This window comes from Equus asinus, chromosome 11, assembly GCF_041296235.1.
Source record: "Equus asinus isolate D_3611 breed Donkey chromosome 11, EquAss-T2T_v2, whole genome shotgun sequence".
NCBI lineage: Eukaryota > Metazoa > Chordata > Mammalia > Perissodactyla > Equidae > Equus > Equus asinus.
Genome location: NC_091800.1, coordinates 83,414,786 through 83,438,012, shown reverse-complemented (window position 1 = coordinate 83,438,012; position 23,227 = coordinate 83,414,786). Strand labels below are relative to the sequence as shown.

General features: G+C 47.1%; 1 long non-coding RNA gene across 3 annotated transcripts in view; it reads right to left on the bottom strand.

Moving 5' to 3' along the window:
- The window catches only part of LOC123289681 (uncharacterized), a 345,699-nt gene that overhangs the window by 97,121 nt on the left and 225,351 nt on the right, over positions 1–23,227 (bottom strand). Inside the window, exon 1 of one of the 3 annotated variants that reach the window (XR_006533749.2) lies at positions 16,107–16,350. The exons of the other annotated variants lie outside the window; for them this stretch is intronic. This is a non-coding gene — a long non-coding RNA (uncharacterized lncRNA). Of the gene's footprint in view, positions 1–16,106; positions 16,351–23,227 lie in introns of those variants that run through there. 3 annotated transcript variants of the gene reach the window in all.

Here is a 23,227-nt window from a genome sequence, read left to right as displayed (position 1 = left end):
GGCGAGAGAATGTGACAGTGTTCACAGCACTTGGAGTGGCTGGGATGACAGCTTGGTCATGAGGGGACGGTAAGTGGCCAAGTCGTGTCACATTTACGTGATGGGGGAACATTCATGAAGAAATGGCCTGCATATCAGCAGGAATGGAGATCCTGAATTTGGGATGTAGGTGGTGTTACGGGCTGAACTGTGTTCCCCCAAAATTCATATGTCCGAGTCCTGATCCCTGGTGCCTTCAAATGTGACCTTACTTGAGAATAGGGTTGTTGCAGATGTATTTAGTTAGGATGAGATCTTTAGGGTGGGCCCTAATCCAAGATGACAGGAGTCCTTATAAAAAGGGGAAATTTGGACACATAGACAGACGGACACAGAGGGAAGATGATGTCAAGACACAAGGAGAAGACAGCTGTCCACGAGCCAAGGAGAGAGGCCTGGACAGACCCTCCCTCAGGGTCTCAGGAGGAACCAACCCTGCCAACACCTTGATCTTGGACTTCCAGCCTCCAGACTTTGAGAGAGTCAGTTTCTGCTGTTCAAGCCCCCTACTGTGGTGCATGGCTACGACAGGCCCAGGAAATGACTCCAGGTATGAAGCAGACCCAACACCAATTGTTGGGGAGCTGTCCTCCCACATTTACAGGGTGGGAGAAAGGAGAGTCAGCAATGGAGAATGGTTTCCAAGGGGAAGGCTCTCAAGGCACCAGGGAAGCTGATGGGAGAGGAAGCTGAAAGAGGAGGAGGCGTCGGGGGCATGGGTTGCTTAGGGGCTGAGGAGCACACCTCCTGAGAAAGAGCCCCAGGTTGCGCAGGGGTGTGAAGGAAATCTGGATTTTATTCCATAAGCGATGTGGAACACTTTGTGGGCATTTGGTGAAGAAAGAGCTGACACAATGAAAGCAGGAATTTAGGAAGATGAGTTTGCAGGGATGTGCAGGACAGACCAGAGCAGACAGAGCTGGGGCCAGGCTGGAAGGTGATGAAGGAGGCAGAGACAAACCAGCAGGCTTACACCATGGATGGTGGGGAAAAGGGGTTGCCCCGGCAGAGACAAGCTATGACTCAGATCACTCGAATGAGAATATCATGACACAGGCAATGAGATCAGACAGGAGCGGGCCCTCCCTCACTGATCATGGCGCTGTCTTCAAAGCGTGAGTCTCAGAGCATCCACATGGATGGGAATGATGAGGAAGAGAGAAAGCACTCTGGCATGGAACGCTGTTTTCAAATGTCAGGAGAATTTCTGGAGTGCATATCTTATTTCCTAGTTGACAGACATGAAATAAGGAATATACTTTCTATGGGTGAAAAACCCCTTCGGACCCTGAATTTCTAGTAACCACAGATTATAGGACCACTAATTCACAGGAACATTGGTCAGCTGTATCTGGAAGAGTTTTCTTAGCACTCTCAGGAATTTCTATCAATTCTCAGCATCAAAGGCTTCTCCCTCTGGACCTTTCCAGCCTTCTGCCTACTGTGAGAATGTCTGCCTTAGCTGGGACACTCCACTCCTAGCTTCTTTAAACGTGATCCCCCCACTTGTGGACATCTGGGTTAGGAGATTCTCCGAGCCTCTGGAGGCCGGGACCAGGCGGGTGCGGGAGTGACCACACAGGGCTCTGAGCCTTACTTCCAGCCAACAGAGGATCTGGACTTCTTGCCTTTGGACTTCCAAGTAAGATCTTGCTTGAGTGGAGGGGTCTGTGGCTTAAAAAAGAGTTTGAAAACTGCCTGTATTAGGACATGATGATATCTATTTATATTATAAAAGGATTTTACACATAAAACATTTCCACGGGGTTTTAGATAAAAGCTGGCTTGCTGGTGAGAAGCAGAGACGCAGTGAGGCCCTTCTAGAGAGAAGGTTTGGTGGTGTGGTCACCGTGAAGGTTTAGGGGCCAGGTGACTGGAGCAGAACTGGGCAGGGGCAGCCTGGGGACAGGGCCTCTCTCTTGTCTTCAGGCCTGCAGCTCTTTCTCATGGTCTCTCTTTCATTATACCCACCTCCCACCAGGGAGGGATGAATTAAGCAGAAGAGATGAGCTACCCCTGGTACCCCTATCCTATGCCATACCTTCTGCCACATTTTTGACTGGTAATTTGTCCACTCACAGTTCTGACCTCCCACTGGCCCTTTTACCATTCTGACCTCTAATTGGTCCATTCATGTTTTTGACCTCTACTTGGTCTATTCACATTTTCTACCTGTGATTTGTGCATTCATGTTTCTGACCTCCCACTGGTCCATTTACTTTTCTGACCTCTTTTTGGTCCCTTCATATATTTGACCTTTAATTGGTCCATCCATGTTTCTGATCTGTGATTGGTCCACTCACATTTCTGACCTCCCACTGACTCATTTCCTCCAGCACCCAGGACCTCATCCTACTCTGGTAGCCCAATGCCATGCACCAAGGGGGCACCCTCTTGGGATGTGCACAACCCCAAATCCACTTCACCCCTAGAAATTTCCATCTCCTCAGTTGGCTGGTCTCTGGCAGTTGGACAGCAATATCATTGTCAAGTCAGGAAAGCCAATGGAATGAGATAAGAGGCTCAATCATTATAAGGTTGAAGGATGAGCCTGAGCCGGGTGACAGACTCAACTCTGCCTTGAGGACAGATGGGGACAGTCCTGGTTAGAGCTTCTGAAACAGAGGCAGCACTTTTGGAACCTCTGGGAAACTGGCACCTGCTTTGTAGGCCTATCGTGGGGAGACTGGACCAGATTGCTCTGCAGGGGTGAGGCCTGCCCCCTGGGCAATAGAGGTGCCTGGCCTCTTCCTGCGTAGCCTTGCCCTGCCCTCCAGGTCCCCCCTCCCCAGATTGATGAGGGTGGCCAGGCAGGGGTTAGTGGCTGAAAATTGGGTTTTACCACCATTCTCATTGTCACAGAGTTTACTGAGTTTTGAATAACTGATAAGTTTAGATATTTGCATTTTTAAAGTATGCTCTTTAACCAAAAAGTCCCTGAAACTGATGGAATATGTTGAGGAGGCCTTCATTCTAAGCGTTCTTCAGCTACTCTGGGGCAACTTCAGCTGCTGCAGAAGAACAAGGGCTAAACTGCTGGGACCACAATCGAAAGATAGCCCACACCCAGAGTAAGAGGGATCTCACCACTATTTTCAGCGTCTAGCAGATTTAGGTGACAGAGGGAATGTAGCCAGCATCTGCCACATGAGACGTTTCACTTTAAAGATTCCTTAACTCCACAGCTTCAATTAGTTAACCAGATCACTGCCCTGCCTTATTCAGTGAATTGAAAATTCAGTTAAACATCTTGTTTTTATGATGTCTGAACTTATTATGGCAAAATCATATTAGCAAAGGGCATGAGATTTATTGACCATTAATCTACTTCCCTAGGCTTTTTCATGCTCTTCCCAAAATGGTGTCATGCATGGCTTTTAATTCATAGGTCAAAGCCTGAACTCAGACCACATCTGTAACGACCTAAATGGAGAATATTGAATGCTTGTTTGGAGGAATTGAGATGAGAGTGTCTTGGACTAACGGGCACAGGAGACGTTCCCTGAGCTCCCAATTCTGCGTGACTATTGATTTTCTCATATGAACAAAAGTAATCATGTTTATAGACTCGGGGAACTTGCATGGCCGAGCATGGGAACGAGAGCACTTTCTCCAATACCTGGGTGTCAGTTCACAGCCGTGTGGTCTTCATGTGCCCTGCCTTACATACTCAGTTTTTAAAAATTATTTTCTTCAGGACAGCAACTGTTTTCATGCTGTTTCATTTTCTCGCATCCTGCATTTCACGCTCAGGAAAGTTTCGCTGATTGATCCATCCCTTTGTATCGAAGGACAATGCTGGAAGGACGGGTCGTGGACACCCCAGACGTTGTCTTTCCACCTGTACTCACATGAGCCTCAGACACACAGATCTAAAGCCATATCAGGACAGTCAGTCTTTTAGGTACTTCTGCCACCCAGACTCACAGCTGACCCCAAATTTCTCCTCCAAAGAACGCCATCTCCCTCCTCCCAGTCAAGCACTCCCGGCTGGAGACTGCCTGCTTTTGTCTCCCAGGATTCTCGTTTTGCCACATTAAAGACCCTGAAGAGCATGATTACAACCGCACTGAAGCATCTGGGGGTCTTCACTGCTACCCCTTGCTCTTTGCACGTGCTGCTGAAGGTGAGTGCTGTGGGCGTGACTTCAACACAGGCATCACTTCTCAGGTATTACTTCTGGGTGGCGATTTTTCCTCTTGCCATTTATTAATCATTCTGATGTTTCCATAGGTGATGAAGATAAAAAGTGCTTCAGAAGCTGGACGTGGTGCTCTCTGATGGCCATCTCAGCAGTAGAGATGACAGCTCCAAGCCTACAGTCGCTGGCACTTGACACAGGAACGGGTTATCTCAGGACCCATGAACTCAAACACAACCACCTGTTGACTCCCAAGTTCACCCTTGGGCAGCCGACTTTGCTTTTAGTACCTGCCAGAAGCCAGGTTTGGTGATGATTTCACGTGCTTTGATGGGCGCAGTGAACTCAGGGCCCTGGATAAAGATGTACATGTGATTTTCGTGCAGTTTGAATACAAAGGAAAGGAAGTATGTGCCGTACTGATAGCTGCTGAGTGAGCCTGGACTGTCCAGCTTGCTTGTCTAGGCCACGAGTCCAGTGCTCACTAAGCTACACAATCGGAGTGTCCCTTTCAATTGAGAGATTCACACTGAGAACACCTAACACAGGTGTATAAGACGTCGTCGTTCCTGAACATCTGAATGCAGAACAGCCGGAATACCTGAGTCATGTTCATTGAAACTCACTTTGACCACAACTACTGTTTAAAATTCTTTGACAATAAGTCTCAGGGACCATCGCGTGCCAACCTCTTTCTGTGGCTAACGAGTTTGTCCCAGCCAACTGTTTCCAACCCTGTGACTCCTTTTGGGACCAAAAGATGGTCCTGAGAACCAGCAAAAGGAAGCCAGGCGTGCAGGTGGGCACGGCGGTTTCCCTCCAGATGCCCTGGGCCAGCGGCCTGAGAACAGTTGTGGAGGCTGAGTCTGGGCAGCCGGAGGTTTCCAGCGGGGCTGCTGGTCAGGAAGCTGGGCTGAATCTGAGTGGACACCGCAGACAACAGTAACACTGCCGTCCACAGTTGGAAACAATGATCCAATTCTTCTAAACCGTTTTTTTGTTCAATCCCTGGAGACTGTCCTTCTTTTAAGAGAAAAAGAGAATGACTCTCTTCAGACAATCAGTATGCTGAACTTTCATCTGGAGGGGAGCTAGTCAATCCTTGATACAAGCAGCCTCATAACAGCCCAGGCTAACACCTACTGAGGACTTACGAGCTGCCGGGCCCTGTGTTAAGTTCATTATATGCATCATCTCGTTTGTTCCTCACAACCACCCTGGGACATCCCCATTTTACAGACGAGGAAAATGAGACGTAGAGAGATTAAAGAGCTTGCCTGAGGGCACAGGGCCTGGAAATGGCAGAACTGGAGTTCCAGGCTACATGGTGGAAGCACACACCAGTCTCTCGTGTGGCACTGTTTTGTACTGGTGGATATAGACTGAGATCTTTCCTCTTCGATTACATTATAAACCTACATATGTAGTTTTCACATACGTAGTATATAGATAGGTGCTTAAATTAATGAATGAATTGGCTGAACTCGCAATTTGACAGCTAATTTGATCTTCTATTGAGTTGTTTTCTTTCCTATGTAAGTAAGGATCTGATTAAAGATTATTCACTTCCATCACAAAGTAGGAATCATAAGTAGGAATGTGAGGACCTTTGTCCGGTGGTACCCTTTAATATATACAGACCATCAGGGGTGACTCCATCATATTTTTGATCCAAGATGAAGAATACGATTACCCTCTTTATTGAAGTCTGTATGTTTATATAAAATTATTAAAATTCAACAGGCTGAGAATAAATGGAAGCCCACTGTGGGATTGGGTATTTTCTTCTACCAGCTATTTTCAGGACAGGATCAGCCAGCTGTGAGCTTAGGTTCTAGCAGGTGATATAAAGTTCCATCACAGTGGTATAAACCCACTCTGTCCTGAAGGACATTGACTCTATCATATCCGAAGGAGAAGCCATGAAGAGTTTGGGCTCCTTCACTGACAATGCTTTGCCTCCAGCTTTCTCGTCTTGGGACATAATTCTGGAAAACACACAGTTATCATGAATGCCAGGAAAGATAATCCTAGAAGGATTCATGTTTTCTCTTATTATTTTTAGCTTCCTTGTTTGGTACACTCAAGCAGCCCACAGAGGACATCACAGAGAGCCAGGACCCTGAGCTGGAGCTACTGACCCAAAGTGGGGCTCACCGAAGAACGGACTGGTGGAAGATTTTGGCGGCAGCGCACATTTTTAATAGGAAACAGATCAGGCTCAGCCGAATGAACAGGTACTGTTCCCTGGGGCTTTGGGTTACCATGCAGACTTTCGCAGTTACTCTGATCACTTCTGCTGTGATTGTGCCTTTGAAGGTACATCAAACAAACATATAGCAGTTATCACACTCCCATCTAACCCACGAGTTCTAGGAAAACTATCTGTCAGTATTTCCTTCTTATATACTTTTGCCGGTAAAACAAGGCCAGAGATAGAAATCATTTTTATTTAGTGGTAAACATATGCTTAGCACCTAATGGTTCAATTTGCTTTGACACAAGATTTTAGCGCACTGACTATTCTGAAAGCCATTGTCACACTGTCTGCCTTGGAGTTAATAATACGGCCCATTGATCCTGCAGGTAACAGGGATGGGAAGTTTCCATAATGCAGCACTCCCTTTGTCCCCACGCACCAGTCACTAAAGCTGATAGACCTCTTGTGGTCTGGCATACTTGAAGAGCTTTCTTCCGCAAAGCATCTTATTATTGCTACAGTTTTTAACCAAGGCTGAAAAATGAGGGATGTGCGTGTGTATAAGTGTGAATCAAAAGGTGTCCAGAGAGACTGAGCTCCTCTCCACCCGCAAATCTCTCTTCCATTCACCCTGCCGCAGCGTCTAAAATGGCCTCGGTAGCTGCTGGCTGTGTGACCGTGGGCAAGCTGCTCCTCTAAGCCGAGCTCCCTCATCAGTAACTGAGAGTAATGGCAGCAGCTGCTCCAGGGCGCTGTGGAGAGAGGCACAGGAGAGAATGCTGTATCCCCAAACTCGCTCAGTTGTTACCAACGACAAAGGTGCTTTTGAAAAATACGTGTTTTCTGGCCCTTCCTGTAGGGGTGTTAATTTAGAAGGTCTTAGACAGTGTGCGTTTAGCAAGCGCTGTGGAGCAATTCTAGTCTGGAGACGCACTAGGGGAGCAAAGCTTTCCGCACAGGAGGTTCTCAGGAGATGGAGCCAGGAGTCTGCGAACATGGATGACATGTGGCCCTAGTCCCTGCCAGGCACTCAGTGGGAGCTGGGGAGCTGACCACCCCCGGAGGAGATTGACCTCAGCTAAGCTAGGTTCTGATGACGGAAAGATGCTGGGAAAAATGTGGATAACAGGGCTCCAGAGAAGGAAGGTAAGACTGGGCTGGGGGTTTGGGAGCTCACCGAGTGTCGGGTGGGCTCTGATCTGCAGCCGTTGCCAGGGGGTGGACAGACCCTTCAGTGAGAGGTGGGAAACGCTGAGGACAAGCTCCCCTACTGCTCCAGAATCCTCCCACTTAGAGCCGCATGTTGAGAGTCACCTGTCCCTTACACCCAGAGCCGTGGTTCTCACCCTGGCTGCCCATTAGTATCACCTGAGGGGCCTTCCCTGCACGCTGGGGCCTCCACCCGGAGGGTCCGGCTTAATGGGCCAGGGTCAGGCCGCATCTGACGTTGCTCAGAAGCTCCCTGGAGGTTCGCCGGTGGACAATCCCGCCCTGGAGCCCACACGAAATGGAAACTTCAAAGTCGCTGACCTAGTTCTCAAGCTCGACCCAGTTCTCTGGATGATCTGGGTTCTGTGTGGCTCCTGATGTCCAGTCTCTACCTCTGTCCAATTGTCCATTTCTACTGTACCACCTGCAAGGTGGATTCCCTTAGTCAGAAATACAGCAAGGTGGCCAAGTCGTTTCAGGAGAAAAGTAACAACAAGTCACCAAGTAGTTTTGTGATAAAGCAGAAGAAGGTTGGAACAGCAGCCACTGTCACTGGGCTTATAGGACGAGCCTGAGGCTTGCTGGGCTTTGATTGGGGCTGTTCAGAAGGCAGTGAGGAGCTGTAAAGCGTGGTGACTTCTCCTGTTACGTTTCTTTGGGAAATTTACCCTTTCTGCTCTTTCATGGGTTGAACTGTGTCCCTCCGAAATTCCTACGTTAATGTCCTAACCCCGAGTGCCTCAGGATGTGACCTGATTTGGAAATAGCATCTTTGCTGATGTAATGGGTTAAGACGAGGTCATGCTGGAGTAGGGTGGGCCCTAATCCAGGGACTGGTGTCCTTATCAGAAGAGACCGAGAGACACAGACACAGGGAGAAGATGGCATGTGATGACAGAGACAGAGATCAGGGTGACGCTTCTGCAAGCCAAGGAATGCCAGAGATTGCCTGCAAACAGCCGGGAGCAGGGCAGAGGCACGGAGCAGATCCTCCCGCACAGCCTCAGACGAAACCAGCCCTGCCAACACCTTGATCTCAGACTTCCAGCCCCCAGAACTGTCAGAGGACAAGTTTCTGTTGTTTAAGCTGCCCACGTTATGGGCCTTTGCAGCGGCAGCCCTGGAAAACTAACACGTGCTCTCGCTCACTGCCTATCTTTATTTATATTTTTCTTTTTTTCAAATCTTTACTCTTTGGTCAACACAGAAAAGTAGGAAGACCTATGCTGTGGCTGTACAGACGATTGGCTTGACTGGATTGGGTTAAATGTACATGGTTCAATAAGACGAATAAGATTTTTTTTGCACGGATCTGAATTTAATTAACCAGTTAGAAGACAGGGTTTCTTTCCAGTTAGTTTTTGTGAGTGGGAGCAGGAATAGCCAGGCAATAACAGTCACAGCAAGTGGAAGACAGCCGCCCGAGTGAGCACTGGGCTGGGCTCGTAGTTTTGGAAATATTGTGTGTGTTTGTGTATCTGTGTGTACAAACATGCACACACATGCATCACATGTTACATAGCATATATATCATATGTATCGCTCAGCACGACTATTAAACCCTAACGTTACCCCAGTGACCAAGCTTTCATTACGTCTTCATTTTACCAATGAGTGAAACACACAGAGAAAACAGAGAAGTTTAGCAACTGGGCTGGGGCTCCGCAGGCAGGCGCAAGCTCTCTCATTGGTGGAAGAAATCAGAGTAGGAGACTTGATCATTCCTTCTCTGGCCATGAGCCCTGTGAGGCCACATATGGCACCAGTGCAGGCAGGGCTGTGCAGAGATCAGATTCAACCTTGGTCATTTGCAGAAGGACTGGAGCTCGAGGACGCTGACCCAGATGCCAGCTTGGGGCTGGGACCCAGGCCAGGCCTGCCCTGGGCCCTCGCTGCTGGTGGGCATCTCTGTTCACCTGGGGAAACCTCAGTTTTGAGACCATATGGGAAAGCAGAGGGAGAACACGGATGAGTGTGATGGTTAAATGAGAGTTTTCTAGATGGACAGTTAAGCCTTTCTTAGAAAGTGGCTGGGGGGCATGGGCTGCTACCTGTTGACCCTTCTCTCCCATTCCTCTTCATTCCGCTCCAGTCCCTTCCTTGTCCCACTCCAGGAGCTCAGGGAAGGGATCTAGCCCCTTCCACCAGGCTTCCACACGGTGTTTATTTACGTGTACCGGCTTATTCTACCCCAATGGCAATCCCCACCCACCTCCACAGAACACCGGAAAATTCCTTGGAGCTGAAACTCCAGTCAGGAGGGCACAGCACAGCCAGTCCTCTCGTCTCCTCCCGACTCCCACCAGCACGAGGTCCTCTGGACTCAGAGGCTGGGGCTGGGATCGGTCAGTAATCAGAAAAGGCTGTTAGAGAAGAAATCATAAAAATCCAGAGCTACACCTGGAGTCGTTTAACTTGAAACCTAAACATATCTGAGGCAGGGCTGAGGGTGCTGGCTGGCTTCAAGTCCTCTTTCCTGCAGCAACAGCATCTATCTTCACGCATCTTCTACATTTCTTTAAACTGAAACAATTAATTAGAACCACTTGCAAAGCAATCTGAATCTAGAGTCTTAGGTTCCAATGATTTTCCCTAATAACTGACACTGGTCTCACCCATGTGTAATTCTATATTTTTAAAAGCGACTTGCTTTTATCTAGTCTTTCCAAAATACTCAATTACGTTTTCATAGGAAAAGACCCTTTTTTTTTTTGCAGTCATATTTCAGCAACTCACATAATATTTAGTTGAATTACAAATTACACAAGCAGTTGCAAGTGGTGTAAAAGGGTTTTGGAGACAACACAAGCACATCTTGCAGGAGTGTGTCTGTGCGCTGTGCTGGGGGAATGAGGAGGGCTCTTGGGGCACGTTGGTTAAGCCGAGGAGGGTTTTAGAGGGCTTGCTCTGGCTGTCGACACCCTTGGGGTGGACCCCATTCTCCTTTGTTCTGCAGCTCCACTCCGCTTTTAGATCCTACCTCCCTCAATCCATCCCATTCAAAGATGGCGCTGGGGGTTTGGGGAGGCTGGTCACAAGGTACAGGCTTTCAGCTATAACATGAACGAGGTCTGAGGATCGGATGGGAAACATGGTGGCTGTAGTTGATAATGCTGTGCTACATAACTGAAATTTGTTAACAGAATAGAACTTAAAGTTCTCACAAAAAATTAATAAACAAGAAATATGTGGTGTTAATTAATTAGACAGTAGAACCCTTTCTCAATGTGTAGGCATATCAAGGCATCACAACGCACATTTTACATATCTTAGAATTTTATTTGTCGATTATACCTCAATAAAGCTGAAAAAAAAGATGGCAGCGGTCAGCAGGACCGTTGACTACTTTCTCCCCACTGCCACTGAAGAAATAGAAGGTCACCTACATATTTTGGATGTTTCCTCATTCCTTATTCATTCAGTGCTTTACTGAATCCTTGAACAGAGTCAGCTGATTTTAATTCCAGGCACAAATTATTGCCACCAAGAATTCTTGCCAAGGGCAAGCAAGATCTCTGTCATGGATCATTTTGAGGAAAGAACAAATGGCTTCGTTGGAATTCCTTGTACTTTATTTGGCAAGAAATGCTCAAATCGGATTTGTGGGAATGAGTGTAAAGTTCATTAAATTGGAACCTAAAATTCACCGTCATTGGTAAATCTGTGGACTGAAGAAGGGAGTCACTGACCACAGTGCACTTCCTAACCTACAACTGGAGCCGGCGGTGCTCACCCACACCCCGTCTCTCTTTACCCCCTTTTTCTTTTGTTATGGTAAAATATATCTAACACACGGTTTGCCGTTTTTATGTATGCAATGTAGTGGGATTAATTACATTCCCAACATTGTGCAACCATCACCACTATCTATTTCCAAACTTTTTCCATCATCCTAAACAGAAACTCTGCATCCGTTAAGCAATGACGCTCATTGTTCCTGCCCCCAACCCCTCATTTCCTTTTTAGCTCTTGGTTTGGGTGAGCCAGCATAGGCTCTCCTTTTCACAAATCTCAATTTGACCATATATTTAAGAAAGACATAAATGCTCCTTGTTTTGTGGAAGTTAACACCAAAGCACACTCATTGTATATGTAGGTCTTACGCAATAAATTAATTCATGAAAATTATCTACCTAGACTTATTTAAATCAAACAATGTTAACGTTATCTGGTAAAAGTTGGGTGGGGTGGGAGATGGGAGTTATATGGGAGATAACTGATAGTTTAAAGATATTGCATGTATTTTGCGAATTTAGATTTTACATCTTGGATTTTCCTAAAGCAAAATTCCTATGTATCGTTCCAAACCTTTTATATCTAGGAAAAATCATCATCATTTTCCTTTGGTATAAAGTACTTTATTTTATAACCAGTAAGTATACTTGACAAATTGTAGCTCAGCTAAATACGTTGTCATCTTAAATTCTTTCTACATCAGTAGACCCCTCAAATCATGCCAGCCCCTTCACGGCGGTTCCACAGTATTCAGAACTGATTTATTCTCGGTGGGAGAGAGTTTCTTCACCTACCCTCCAGAAATATTAAAAATTTGAGAATATCGAGTAAAAGCCAATGAAAAAATAAATATTTCTGGAATTGTGTTAGCTGTTATCAAAACAATAAGAACAGTGATAAATGTTTTAGAGATCGAGCACTAGAGATTTTTAAGAAATTCACTACACGCCAATCTTTGAAAGCGACAACTAATAAAAGCAAACATCTTTAAAAGCAAATAAGTACTTTTAAAAGTATAATTTCTTTTAGCTTGTGCAGTGATTTTTCAAAACATTTCTCATAACACAAAAGCCCATTTCAAGGTGTACGCACTCCATCAGACCTTGAGAAGGGAGGGGGACATGGGCTTCTTTATCATGAGGAAGAGACCAAGGTGGCCATAATCCTGAAGCGTACACAGTGCGACACAGCGAATTCTCGAAGGCGCTCAGAAACGGCGCGGATGCCGGGAGCAGAGAGCGCTTCCAGAGCGTAATCCCACTGATACGGTGTTCTTTGCAAAAGGCTGTGAGGTCTTGGCCTAATAAGCATAATCTCATTACACTGCAAATAAAAGTTTCCTATTTATCTCCAGATTTCAAATGAATCTAATAAGGCTTATGATACAGTCACCCAATACCCTAATCATATTTCTGCCTATCTAAAAGCAATCAGTAATTGTGTTACAGCAGAACGTGCTGACAATACCTCTGACACAGAAAGGAGAATGAGAGCCCAGCTGTACTAATTAAATTAAATGCTAGGCTGATGGAATACATTTGCTGAAGCCGGGAGAGTATGGGTGCAGAATTAATAAGCATTACGGCTTAGAGCTGGAGATGATATCATAATGGATGCAAGGTTTTGATGTTGAGAGCCTCATTCAGATTCAATGTACCATAATGTACGGATCCGACAGCTGCTTAGAGAGGTGCAGAGCCTTGAACAAATTGCACAGGAACTTTCTCGTTTTTATGTTCCTCTCCAAGGGACGTAGCATCTTGCACCACCCCCGCACCCGACAAACTGCCCAGGCCGGGTACCAGGAGCCTGGTAGGGCCTCTGCAATTTACTGTCTCAGCCAGCGTTCCCCTCTCCTCCCCATCGCTCCTTCTCCCTCCCGGCTCTGAAACTTTTGCGTCCGTCTCTCTACACTCGCTTGTGGATTAAAAATATTGCACAACGGGCCAGCAAGAGATCATTTTAGAATTGGATTTTCCTACAAGGCGTTTTCTCGATTCTCCTAAGAAAGACCAGGGCGCTCAGCGAACGAGGGAGGAATGGGTAACCCAGTGGTGTGGCGGCCCCATGGGAACGGCCGGGCTGGGGGCTGAGCGAGAAGGGGACAGGCAGAGCCACCTCCCGTTGGCGGGGACCGCCCCTCAGCCGAGCTGGGCCGGCCCGCGATGCCAGCACAGCACAATCTCCAGCTCATAAATTAGCTGCGCTATCTCGCCGGCTGCAGTGCGACGCTGCTGTGCCAGCCGCCGGCCAGGATTCATTATCATGAGAATTTTGACAGGATATTAAATTTACTAATCCTGAACTTTCCGGACTGACCCTAACTGGGAACAGACGATGCTGATGTCTGCCGGGAAAACACTTTCTCTGTTTTCTTTCTTCCTTCTGCCTTTTATTCTTTGGCAATTCCGCACGTCCCCTTTATACTCGCCACCTAGTCTCCCTCAAGTGCCACCAACATTTCAGGCTCCTGGCCACTTGTCCCCCCCGATGAGCAAACTCTCCCAAAGGTAATCCAAAGAGGACACCACACTCCCCTCCCTCAGTGAGTACCCATTTAGAAATACCAAATTATACCTGGCCCACCATTCTGAACAGACCTGATGGACTGGTAGGTAACTGATGAGTTTGGAGGATGAAGGCGATGGGATGTCCGCCATGTCATACAGTTTCATCGTCACGCACACGATTTTGACACATATGGACAAACCAGCATGCTGGACACAGAGTATACTCCATCCTACCCTCACACACATGCACATGTGCACACACACACGCACACACGCTTCCTTGCCCTGATGTCAGTTTGTACCACCTTAGTCATCCGTAATGCATCCCAGAAACACTCAGATCCGCACTGATTCCATCTGTTAAAATTTTGGGAAGACCAACACACGTTCATCTTGTTTTGAGTTCCCGGCCTCTCTCTGCACATTCTCACTGCCCTGCGCAGTCAGACGCTGCACATATGTTGTGACAGCAACTGTTAGTCTTTGTTTATTCCTCTGTAAATAAACTGCATCAGACCCCACGAATATTTTTAGAAAGTTTCGAGCATCACAGCAGAAGCCGGCATCTCGCCCATTCATAAGCTTTCTGTGCTTCAGAAAAACAAAATGCACCACAGACTTCCACTGACATTCTGCCAGTGTGATCTCTAAATAATTCAGCATTAAAATCTGGTCAGCTCTCCTACCTCCCCGAAAAACTCCTGCAAACACAGTGCCAATTAAGTTGCTGAAAACAGCAGATTTCCACTGATACTCTACAGATAAAGCTGACCATTAAATGGCAATTTAACATCCCAGGCAGCAGGAGCTGCTGACAGCCTCTAAAGCTTGTAATCTCATTTAACCCCCTCCTGTCAGGAGCTGGCCCACCCCTTTAGCATAATGCCGCCAAATTAGACCTGACATGGCAACAAGAGAAAGAAAAACCTCTTTAGCTTAAAAGTCAGGCCACAGTGGGCAACCCTGACCTTCAGCATCCCCCACTCGCCCACTCTGTTCTCCGGGGACCCCGGAGACATTTACCCTGAGAGAGGAGGAGCGAGTAGGACAGAGGATGTAGGGCAGGGGGAGGCCCAGCCACAAGGCACTTGGATTTCCCTGGGGGCAAATTACAGAGAATTTTCCTAGACAATGGAAGAAAATTTCACCTGGGCTTTTTCAAGTCTTTCTTTGGTAATAAAAGATGAACCCCGATGGTTCTGTTCAAACTCTTTCGGCTCAATATTTCCCTTTGCCTGCGGTGGCCTCTGACTTCGAAGCCAGGGGACGCCTCTGTTGGAACACAGAGTCCCCCCTCCGTGCCTGAGACGCCGTGCATTTTAGATGAGGTCATCTTAGCTGGTGGCTGGAGTCTTCAAAGCCATCTCTTGGAACTGGCATTTACTGGAGCTCTGTTTTCATAAGGAAATCGGGCCGCCTCTGAGGTCCCTGACAACGAGCCTCTGGCCTCCGTCTTTCCCACCAATTCCACTTATTTTGTTAAGAGTGGGCACGAGCAAACGGGGGCGGGGGGATGGGGGTCCCAGCACGGACACTGGAAGACGGTGCCCACAGCCTCCACAGCAGTCTTTCCAAGTCCACTCGGAGTTACTTTTAGAGAAAGAGCGTCACCACATTCGTCTCTTACTGACGGTTATAAACCAGATTTTTAACCAAAATGACTCCAAGGTGCACTTTATTTCAGAATAAATTTGTTTCTTAAAAAAAAAATAATGTTATTAATTTAAAGGAGCTTCCTTCCCAAGTATAAAGTTTTTGTTTTTTTCTCCTGAAAAAGTAAAAATGTTTTCAGGTCAAAAGTTAGAGGGACATCTTCTGAAGTTCATCCTTATGTCTCCAGTGCATCTTTGCACCTTAAAAAGACCGGAAACAACACGACACTCGAAAATTCTCTCCTCTCTTCTCCCTCTGCCGGAATTTCAAAAATAGATTGTGACTGCGCAAAACGAAAACTTCTAAAAGTCCAGGTAGAGCTTAAGAGAGAGAGACAGAGAGACAGAGAGAGGAAGAGAGAGAGAGAGAGACAGAGGAGACAGAGACAGGGAGCCAGAGGGAGCTGCTTCTGCACCTGAGTGACTCACGCTCAGTCTTTGGGAAGCGGATCAGTGAGCGGATGAATAAATTATGCCTCACGAAAAGGAGAGAAAAGCCAAGATGCTCGCGAGGGAGGCTTCTGGACCTCCAGAGCGGCCAGCTGCTCGGCTTTGCGGGGGCGCCCCAGCCTGCCCCTCGCCCCTGGGCTTCCGCTGCCCCAGCGCCTCCTGGAACTCACCTGTTTGGCTCCCAGGGGCCACGCAGCAGGAAGAACGCTCAGCACCTCTAGAAACGGCAGCCCTCCGCGCTGGTCCATTACCTGCTGCCGAGGCCAGCCCTTGGGTGCTGCTGGCCAACTCACATCTGAAGGCCCCCCCGGGTTTTTTTCTCTTTGACCCAAGTTAGCTGAAATCGCTAGCAGAAACCGCCTCAGTGTTTATTTCGACTTCCCGGGGCTGCCGCGGAGTGAAGTCCTGCCTGCCCGAGCCTTTCTGCGATGGAGGGGTTTATTTAATTTGTCAGTATAATGGGAGCGGCTGAATGAGAGACAGAGAATGCAGTGTGGTATAAAAGAAACAAAGGCTAAAAGTACCACTATTTTGATTCCCTTTTTAAAATTACTTCCAAAGTGTGGTATCTATTGTGAAGAATAATGCTGAACAAAGCACAGTGTCTTGGCAATATTCACAGAGCTTATTCACCCACAGCCAGCTCTGCCTGTACATTCAGAGGTAGAATACACTTATAAATGATGTATTGGAAGGACTATGGCTCCCATTGTGTCCCCAGTGTAAACAAAAAGGCAGACAGGAGCTGAATGGCATATGGGCGGTGAGGCCACGCTGGATGCAACCATCCCCCAGTTCTGGGGGGAAAACTGAAATCAGCTAAAACCCCACAGACTCAGCGTGATGAAGGCTCAGCCGACGAGCACCCCCACTTTCTCCTCTTCACCCATCACCCCCGATTTGGACCTAGAATGTTTTCTTGGGAGGTATTGGCGAGAATGCGCCAGCCTACACTCCCAGGTGGAAGGTGCACCTTAACTCTTCTGGCAATTTCCAGAATCTTCCACTTGGAGGACACCAGTCTCCCCATCCATAACAGTTTCCATAAGTTCCAGCAAACTTGAGGATGGCCTCCACGTGCCCCGTGCAGGGGCTGGGAGTGCTTTCCATGGCAGCCGTTGGGTCTCTACATCCTGCTATGGGCAGGCACGGCTGTTTTGTTTAATCTTTCATGTCAGCAGCTGAGCTTTCTTTAGGAAAATGACTCCACCGCATTTGTGAGAAAAGGGCCCTGCTGGTTATATACTGTAGACTTCTACTTCCCCTGCCAATTTGAGGAAAAAGCACTTTCTGAATATTGGTTTTCTTCTGGTAAAACAGTTTTAGACACTCATGCCCCAAGGGAAACCCACTTGGCGCTTTGACTGTGGTTCCTGTCCCGTTACAGGGACAGGCAGAGGTCGTGTCTCCCATGGAATGTTCCGAGCTGGAATTCTGGAGGGCTGCATCAGAGAGCATGCTTGTCCTTGGGCTGTGCGTGTGTGGTCTCACCCGACACCACCATCCCCACTCGAGGAACGACCGCACCCAAGGTCTAACCAGGTCCTGCTCAGAATTGAGCTATCTTTGCAAATATGTCAAAGAAGGAATGCGTTTTTTGCAGCGTTAGTTGCTGTTTTCTGCCCAGAATGCCTGCTTTGGTCATGGGGAGGGAAACACAGCTGGCACAGGTCTGTGTTGCTGCCATGGCGAGGACGAACGTCACAGCAGTAATGAAGAGCTGGGACACGTGGAGCTCACTGTGTCCTGGAGGCTCGTGTGGACTCCACGATGCAGAACACTGTCAATGCCCGAGTTGGACAAATGAGGGGGCAAAGGCTCTCGGAGGCCACGTGGCTTCCCAAGGCCACGTCACTAGTGCTTAGTTGGAACGTGGACGCCCCTGCCCTGTGCCACATGGGCAGCCTCCATTTTGTCTATGTGGGCGTCTGGCCCCATATCCTACTTTTTTGTCCTAAGTTAGCAAATTAATGTGTCTCACCTTAGTCTGAAAAAAACAACAGCTCATTCCTCTAGCTGTTTTTCAGTGTTTTCTTTTTCTTGATATACATTTCTTTTCCAGTTTATCTCATAACTGGGGGTCTGTACCTTTTGACCAGCATCACCCATTTCACCCACCCCTCACCCCCGCCTCTGCAGCCATTCATCTATTCTCTGTTTCTATGAGTTCAGTTTTTCAGATTCCACTAGTAAGTGAGATCATACAGTACTTCTCTCTCTCTGTCTGATTTATCTCCTTTTGCATAATGTCCTCGAGGTCTTTCCCCGTTGTCACAAACGGTAGGCGTTTCTTCTTCCTCACGGCTGAATGACATTGCACTGTACGTAGACACACCACATCTCTTCATCCAGTCATCACTGACAGGCACTTAGCTTCTTTCCATATCTCGGCTGCTGTGAATAATGCTACGATGAACGTGGGCGTGCAGATATATCTTCAATATCCTGTTTTCATTCCTTTTGGGTAAATATTCGGAAGTGGAATAGCTGGATCATACGGTATTTCTATTTCTAATTTTTTGAGGAACCTCCATACTGTTTTCCCTAGTGGCTGCACCAATTTAAATTTCCACCAACAGTGCACAAGGGTTCCCTTTTCTCCACATCCTTGCCAACTCTTGTCTCTTGTCTTTGATAATAACCTGTTTTTCAGTGTTTCAAAGGTCTGCATGCCCTTTGCTGTCCAGTGTGTCCCCACCTCCTTGCCAGTGTGGCCATGAGAGTGTTCTCAGCTTGGAATGACCCTCTGCACCACATTCATACTCCAGAAGCACTTCCCTCAGCAACACTAAGAAACCACGTGAATCTCAACACCGTCTGACATGGTGGGACCCTGCTGCAGTGTTTCCATGACCTAGATTTTGTAGCAAGACATTTGTAAAACCTTCTTTTAAAATTATTTATTTCTCACGATAAAAGTAGAAATAGATATCAGTGCATAGATCCTAGGATGGATTCTCTGAGTGGCTTTAAAGCCAACAATTTGACAGATTCTGGAGAGATCGACATGTACGAAGGTCACAAGGTTGAGGTCTTAGTGAATTAGTCTAAACTTCTACTCAGAAAAAAATGAGTCATACAATTTGTTGACTGAGTGAAAGTAGACAGTGAAATGAAATCGAAGACAAGGCTGGGAGTGGCTAGTCCTGGATTGTCTAGCTCTGATAGGGACTGGTGTCTAGCCTCTCTAAGCCTCATTTTCTTTGTTGTTGTTTTTTTTTCTTTTTTTCTGAGGAAGATTAGTCCTGAGCTAACATCTGTGCCAGTCTTCCTCCGCTTTATATGTGGGTCACTGCCACAGCATGGCTGACGAGTGGTGTAGGTTGGTGCCCAGGATCCAAACCCATGAACCCCGGCCACTGAAGCGAGAACGTGTCGAACTTAACCACTACGCCATGGGGCCAGCCACGAGCCTCAGTTTCTTCATCTTTAGAAATGGGGACAGGAGCTGCCATTTGAAATAATGGATACAAGGTGGTGGAAGGGAAAAAAGTTAAGATTGCTGAGCCAGAGACTGAAAACTGGCTTCAAATCAGGGTTGCATCCCTTCTTAGCTGTGCAGGCATTCCAGCCTCTGTGGTTGTAAAAGAGAGACAAGGACCTTCCTCGAGGGGCCTCATGAAGCGTAGTAGGATCGCTCGCCTTCCCTTTTGTCAAGTGTCTATTTAAGTCTCCTCTCTTCCGGCTGCTGTTGTAAACCCTGGTGATACAAGATGAACGAGACCCCATCGGTGATGTCACGGTGGGAGAGCATATTCCTAGAACTTATCTGAAGTTCAGACATTTTCAGTTTTTACAAAGATTACTGCAACGGTGTCTATACTGCTAAGAAGACTGATTGATGGAATCCACAGTACTGGCTTTATTGGGAGCCCAGAGGGCTCAGAGGTCGTCCTGCTTAAAATCTTCATTCTACAGTGGAGGAAACTGAGCTCAGAGAGTGTGGGTCACGGAGGTTCACAGAACAATAGAACCTGATAGGGATCTTCAAAATCAGTTGGTCTAATATTCCCATTTTACAGAGGGAAAAATTGAGATCAAAAGAAATTTGACTTGCTCAAGGTTAGTCAGTCAACAAATTGGGATCAGGTCTCAGATCTCTTAAACCACCCAAGTACTTTAAAACGTTTCAAATACAGAGGTCTATGAAAAGCAGTAGTAAAAGATATTAATATAATTACTTTCAGTATACAGACACTCCAATAAACATCTGTTATTGTCGATAGGAGTTTTCAACTTTTTATGCCAGATTCTTGACCTTGAATGACTCAATAATAAATTATTGAGTTAGTGGTGACTCTGAGAATCCATGTTTTGGGAAATCATTCATTTTTGTGAATTCCCTGCTGTTTGATAATAATGTAATAGGTCCCATTTGCTAAGTGGCTCGTGCCCCTGGTAACATGCTCTGGCTGTCTCAACCTGCTGATGACCCTCAGGCAAGGGGAGCGGGCTTTGGCTACTGAATTACTTCCTCACCCTCAAAAGCAGATTTACTTTCTAAGCCATTGGAATATAACAGACTGTCACGGTCCACAAAATGCACAGTTTCAAGTTTTTTGCTTAGTTGGCAAATGGTAAGTGGGTCAGGCCAAGATTCAGTGGGTGGCACGTTGGCTGGAGGCTAGGAAATGAGTCTGGATCTCACTCCAGGATTTGGGGGCTCAGTTTGGTCTCCGAATTCTCCAACTATAAAGTGGTCTTGACAATTTATGCACGTCTACTTATACACCCTCAACTTCCACGTGTTTCCTAGAGACACAAAATATCAGTGTAATACATTTAATCAGTAGCGACCTTGGTGATGGTGCGTTAGAAATAGGTAAAAATTCTAGTCCACGTTTGAAGGGGCAGTCACCAAAGGTCGACCTGCTGTCATCACACACAGACCTCTTCTCCCGCTTAGTCCATATTATCTAAAATGTTTCAGAGTGTCTTATTTGACTGCTTCACATTGTAGTCCCGTCTAGGCAGACGCTTAGCAGTCTATCCATTTCCCTCTGAGATTTCACGTCTGACATGCAAGAATCTGAATTTTTACAACAAATGTGCAGGCAGTAGAATTTAGCTATCGTCCCTCTGACTTTGACAGTCCTTCAAGAGCTTAAATAGCATGATCGCTTCATGATGTATTTCTGAATTTCTCTTCACGTTATTGGTTACGGGATGTCTAGATTTTCAAATGAGGATTTCTGTTTCCCGAGGAAAAGTAACCAAAGGAGAAATTCGCATTATTAGCAGAGCAGGGCATGCCTCACCGGATTAAACAGAAAACCCATTAAAAAAAACTGAGTTCTCCAGTCTTTAATTTTTTTTTCAGCTCTTCTTTCTCTTTTTTTTTTTCATATGCTTTAAAATTCTTTGCCGTCCTCCTTCCTAACCGCACAGTATCAAAAGCTCTCTGTTCTAGCCCTCTCCGGGCTGCCTCCATTAATCACTTCTTTATTACAGGACTTGGCGGCCTGCCCTCCTCACTAACGAGCGTGTCCCTCCCTCTGGTCCGTGAAGCTGGGCTTCTCTTGTTCTGCTTTCCCGTCCAGTCCCTCCCATCCTCAGGCGCTCCCTCTCTTTCTTCATTTTTTTCCAGTTCTTCATTTCATATTCATTTATTCTCTCAGCCTCCTAAAAATCGACTCGCTCTTCCGTTTGCTCAGTAAATACTGTTGCGTGCGGCTCCTGCCTCCTCTGACTGCCCAGGATGCGATCTCATTAGAACAGAACAGGAGCTGCGGTGGCTGGTGCTTACCGAGCACTGACCGTGGGCCGGGGGCCGTGTTCATCTCCGTGAACTTTCTCATGGAAGCATCCAGAGCTCCATGTAGAAAGGCTGCTACTCGCTCCATTTTACATAACACAACTAACACAGCTGAGCGGGGCTTGGAACCCGAGGCAGGAACTACAGCCCACGCTCTCCCCCAGAGCATCTTCCAGCCCACTGACCGTTCTGTGAAATCTGAGCATGTCCTGCCCGTGGCGGGTGGAAAGAACCCTGCCCTCGAGGGCCTGGCGTGGCCTGGCCCTGCGGTAGGATGTGCCGTCGTCTGTGACGTGGACAGCTCTGCTTCCTTCATTGGTCATCATGAGGGTCACTGAGCTCCCCGGTGAGGAAAGGACTTCACGGAGAGAAGCTTTCCCATCACTCCTACCACTGTGTCATCCTCAGAACGACTATTTTGGCTCCAGATTTGGTCATCAGTAACAAGTTTAATTTTCAATTGAGCAATTGATAGTTAAAGTGCTCAAAAAAAGGTTTTTAGATGTAAAGCAGTCTATTCTAACACAAAATAATTGATGTTTTATGATTTGTGTTTTTTCTAAAGGTCTATTTTAAAACCAACTTCTCACCTTATTATGCAGCAAAGTAAGACAATTTCTGATATCAATTTATTTAATTGTCCTAAAACACAAGCCGTTTCTGACATAATAGTTATCCACTGTGCTCAGGAACACACACGTAACATCCACAAGGGCCCACTACCCCAGTGAGGACCCCCACTGAAACTGAGCAAGCAACTCCCAAATGAGTCTAGATCCCACTTCAGGATCGTAGTTGGTGAGCTCTGAGCACCCAAACACCAGGGCTTGCCCAGTGCTGTGTCTGAGAGGGAAAAGCTACAGTCAGGAGAAGATGCTCGCTAGCTCAGGTGTTTGTCCCTGACAGTGAGCTGCAGCCTGTGATGGCCCCTCACCACGTGCTGCTCTGTACAGGCGGGATGAAGTTGGCCCAGGGCAGACACCACCATTCCAGGAGGCTGCTGGAACGATGGCCACACAGTTTTCTAAGCCTTTAGCGTCTGTGTCCCATCCTGGCTCCTCCAGCAGGTAATCAGCTGGACGCCTGGCCTCTGAGCAGGGCCAGGCCGGGTGAGGGTTGAAACCACCTGTGGTGGGAGCCGCTGGCCACAGGTGGCGACTGAGACCTGAAATCCAGCTGAATCGAGGTGTGTGGTGAGTGCAAAGTGCACATCAGATTCTGAAGACTTATCAGGAAAGAAAGGGTGTGTTTTTAAAAACATTATTGAGTAGACTTGATTTTCTGGAGCAGTTTTAGGTTCACAGCAAAACTGAAGAAAGGTATGGAGATCCAAATGTAAACCCTGCCCACTCCCCAACAGTCTCCCGGACTATTAACAGCCCCACCAAGTGGGACATTGTCACAACTGATGGACCGCCATTGACACGTCATCGTCACCCAGGGTCCACAGTGCACCTTAGGGTTCACCCTTGGTGTTGGACGTTCTGTGGGTTTGGACAATTATAATGACATGTGTCCACCGTTACAGCCTCTTAC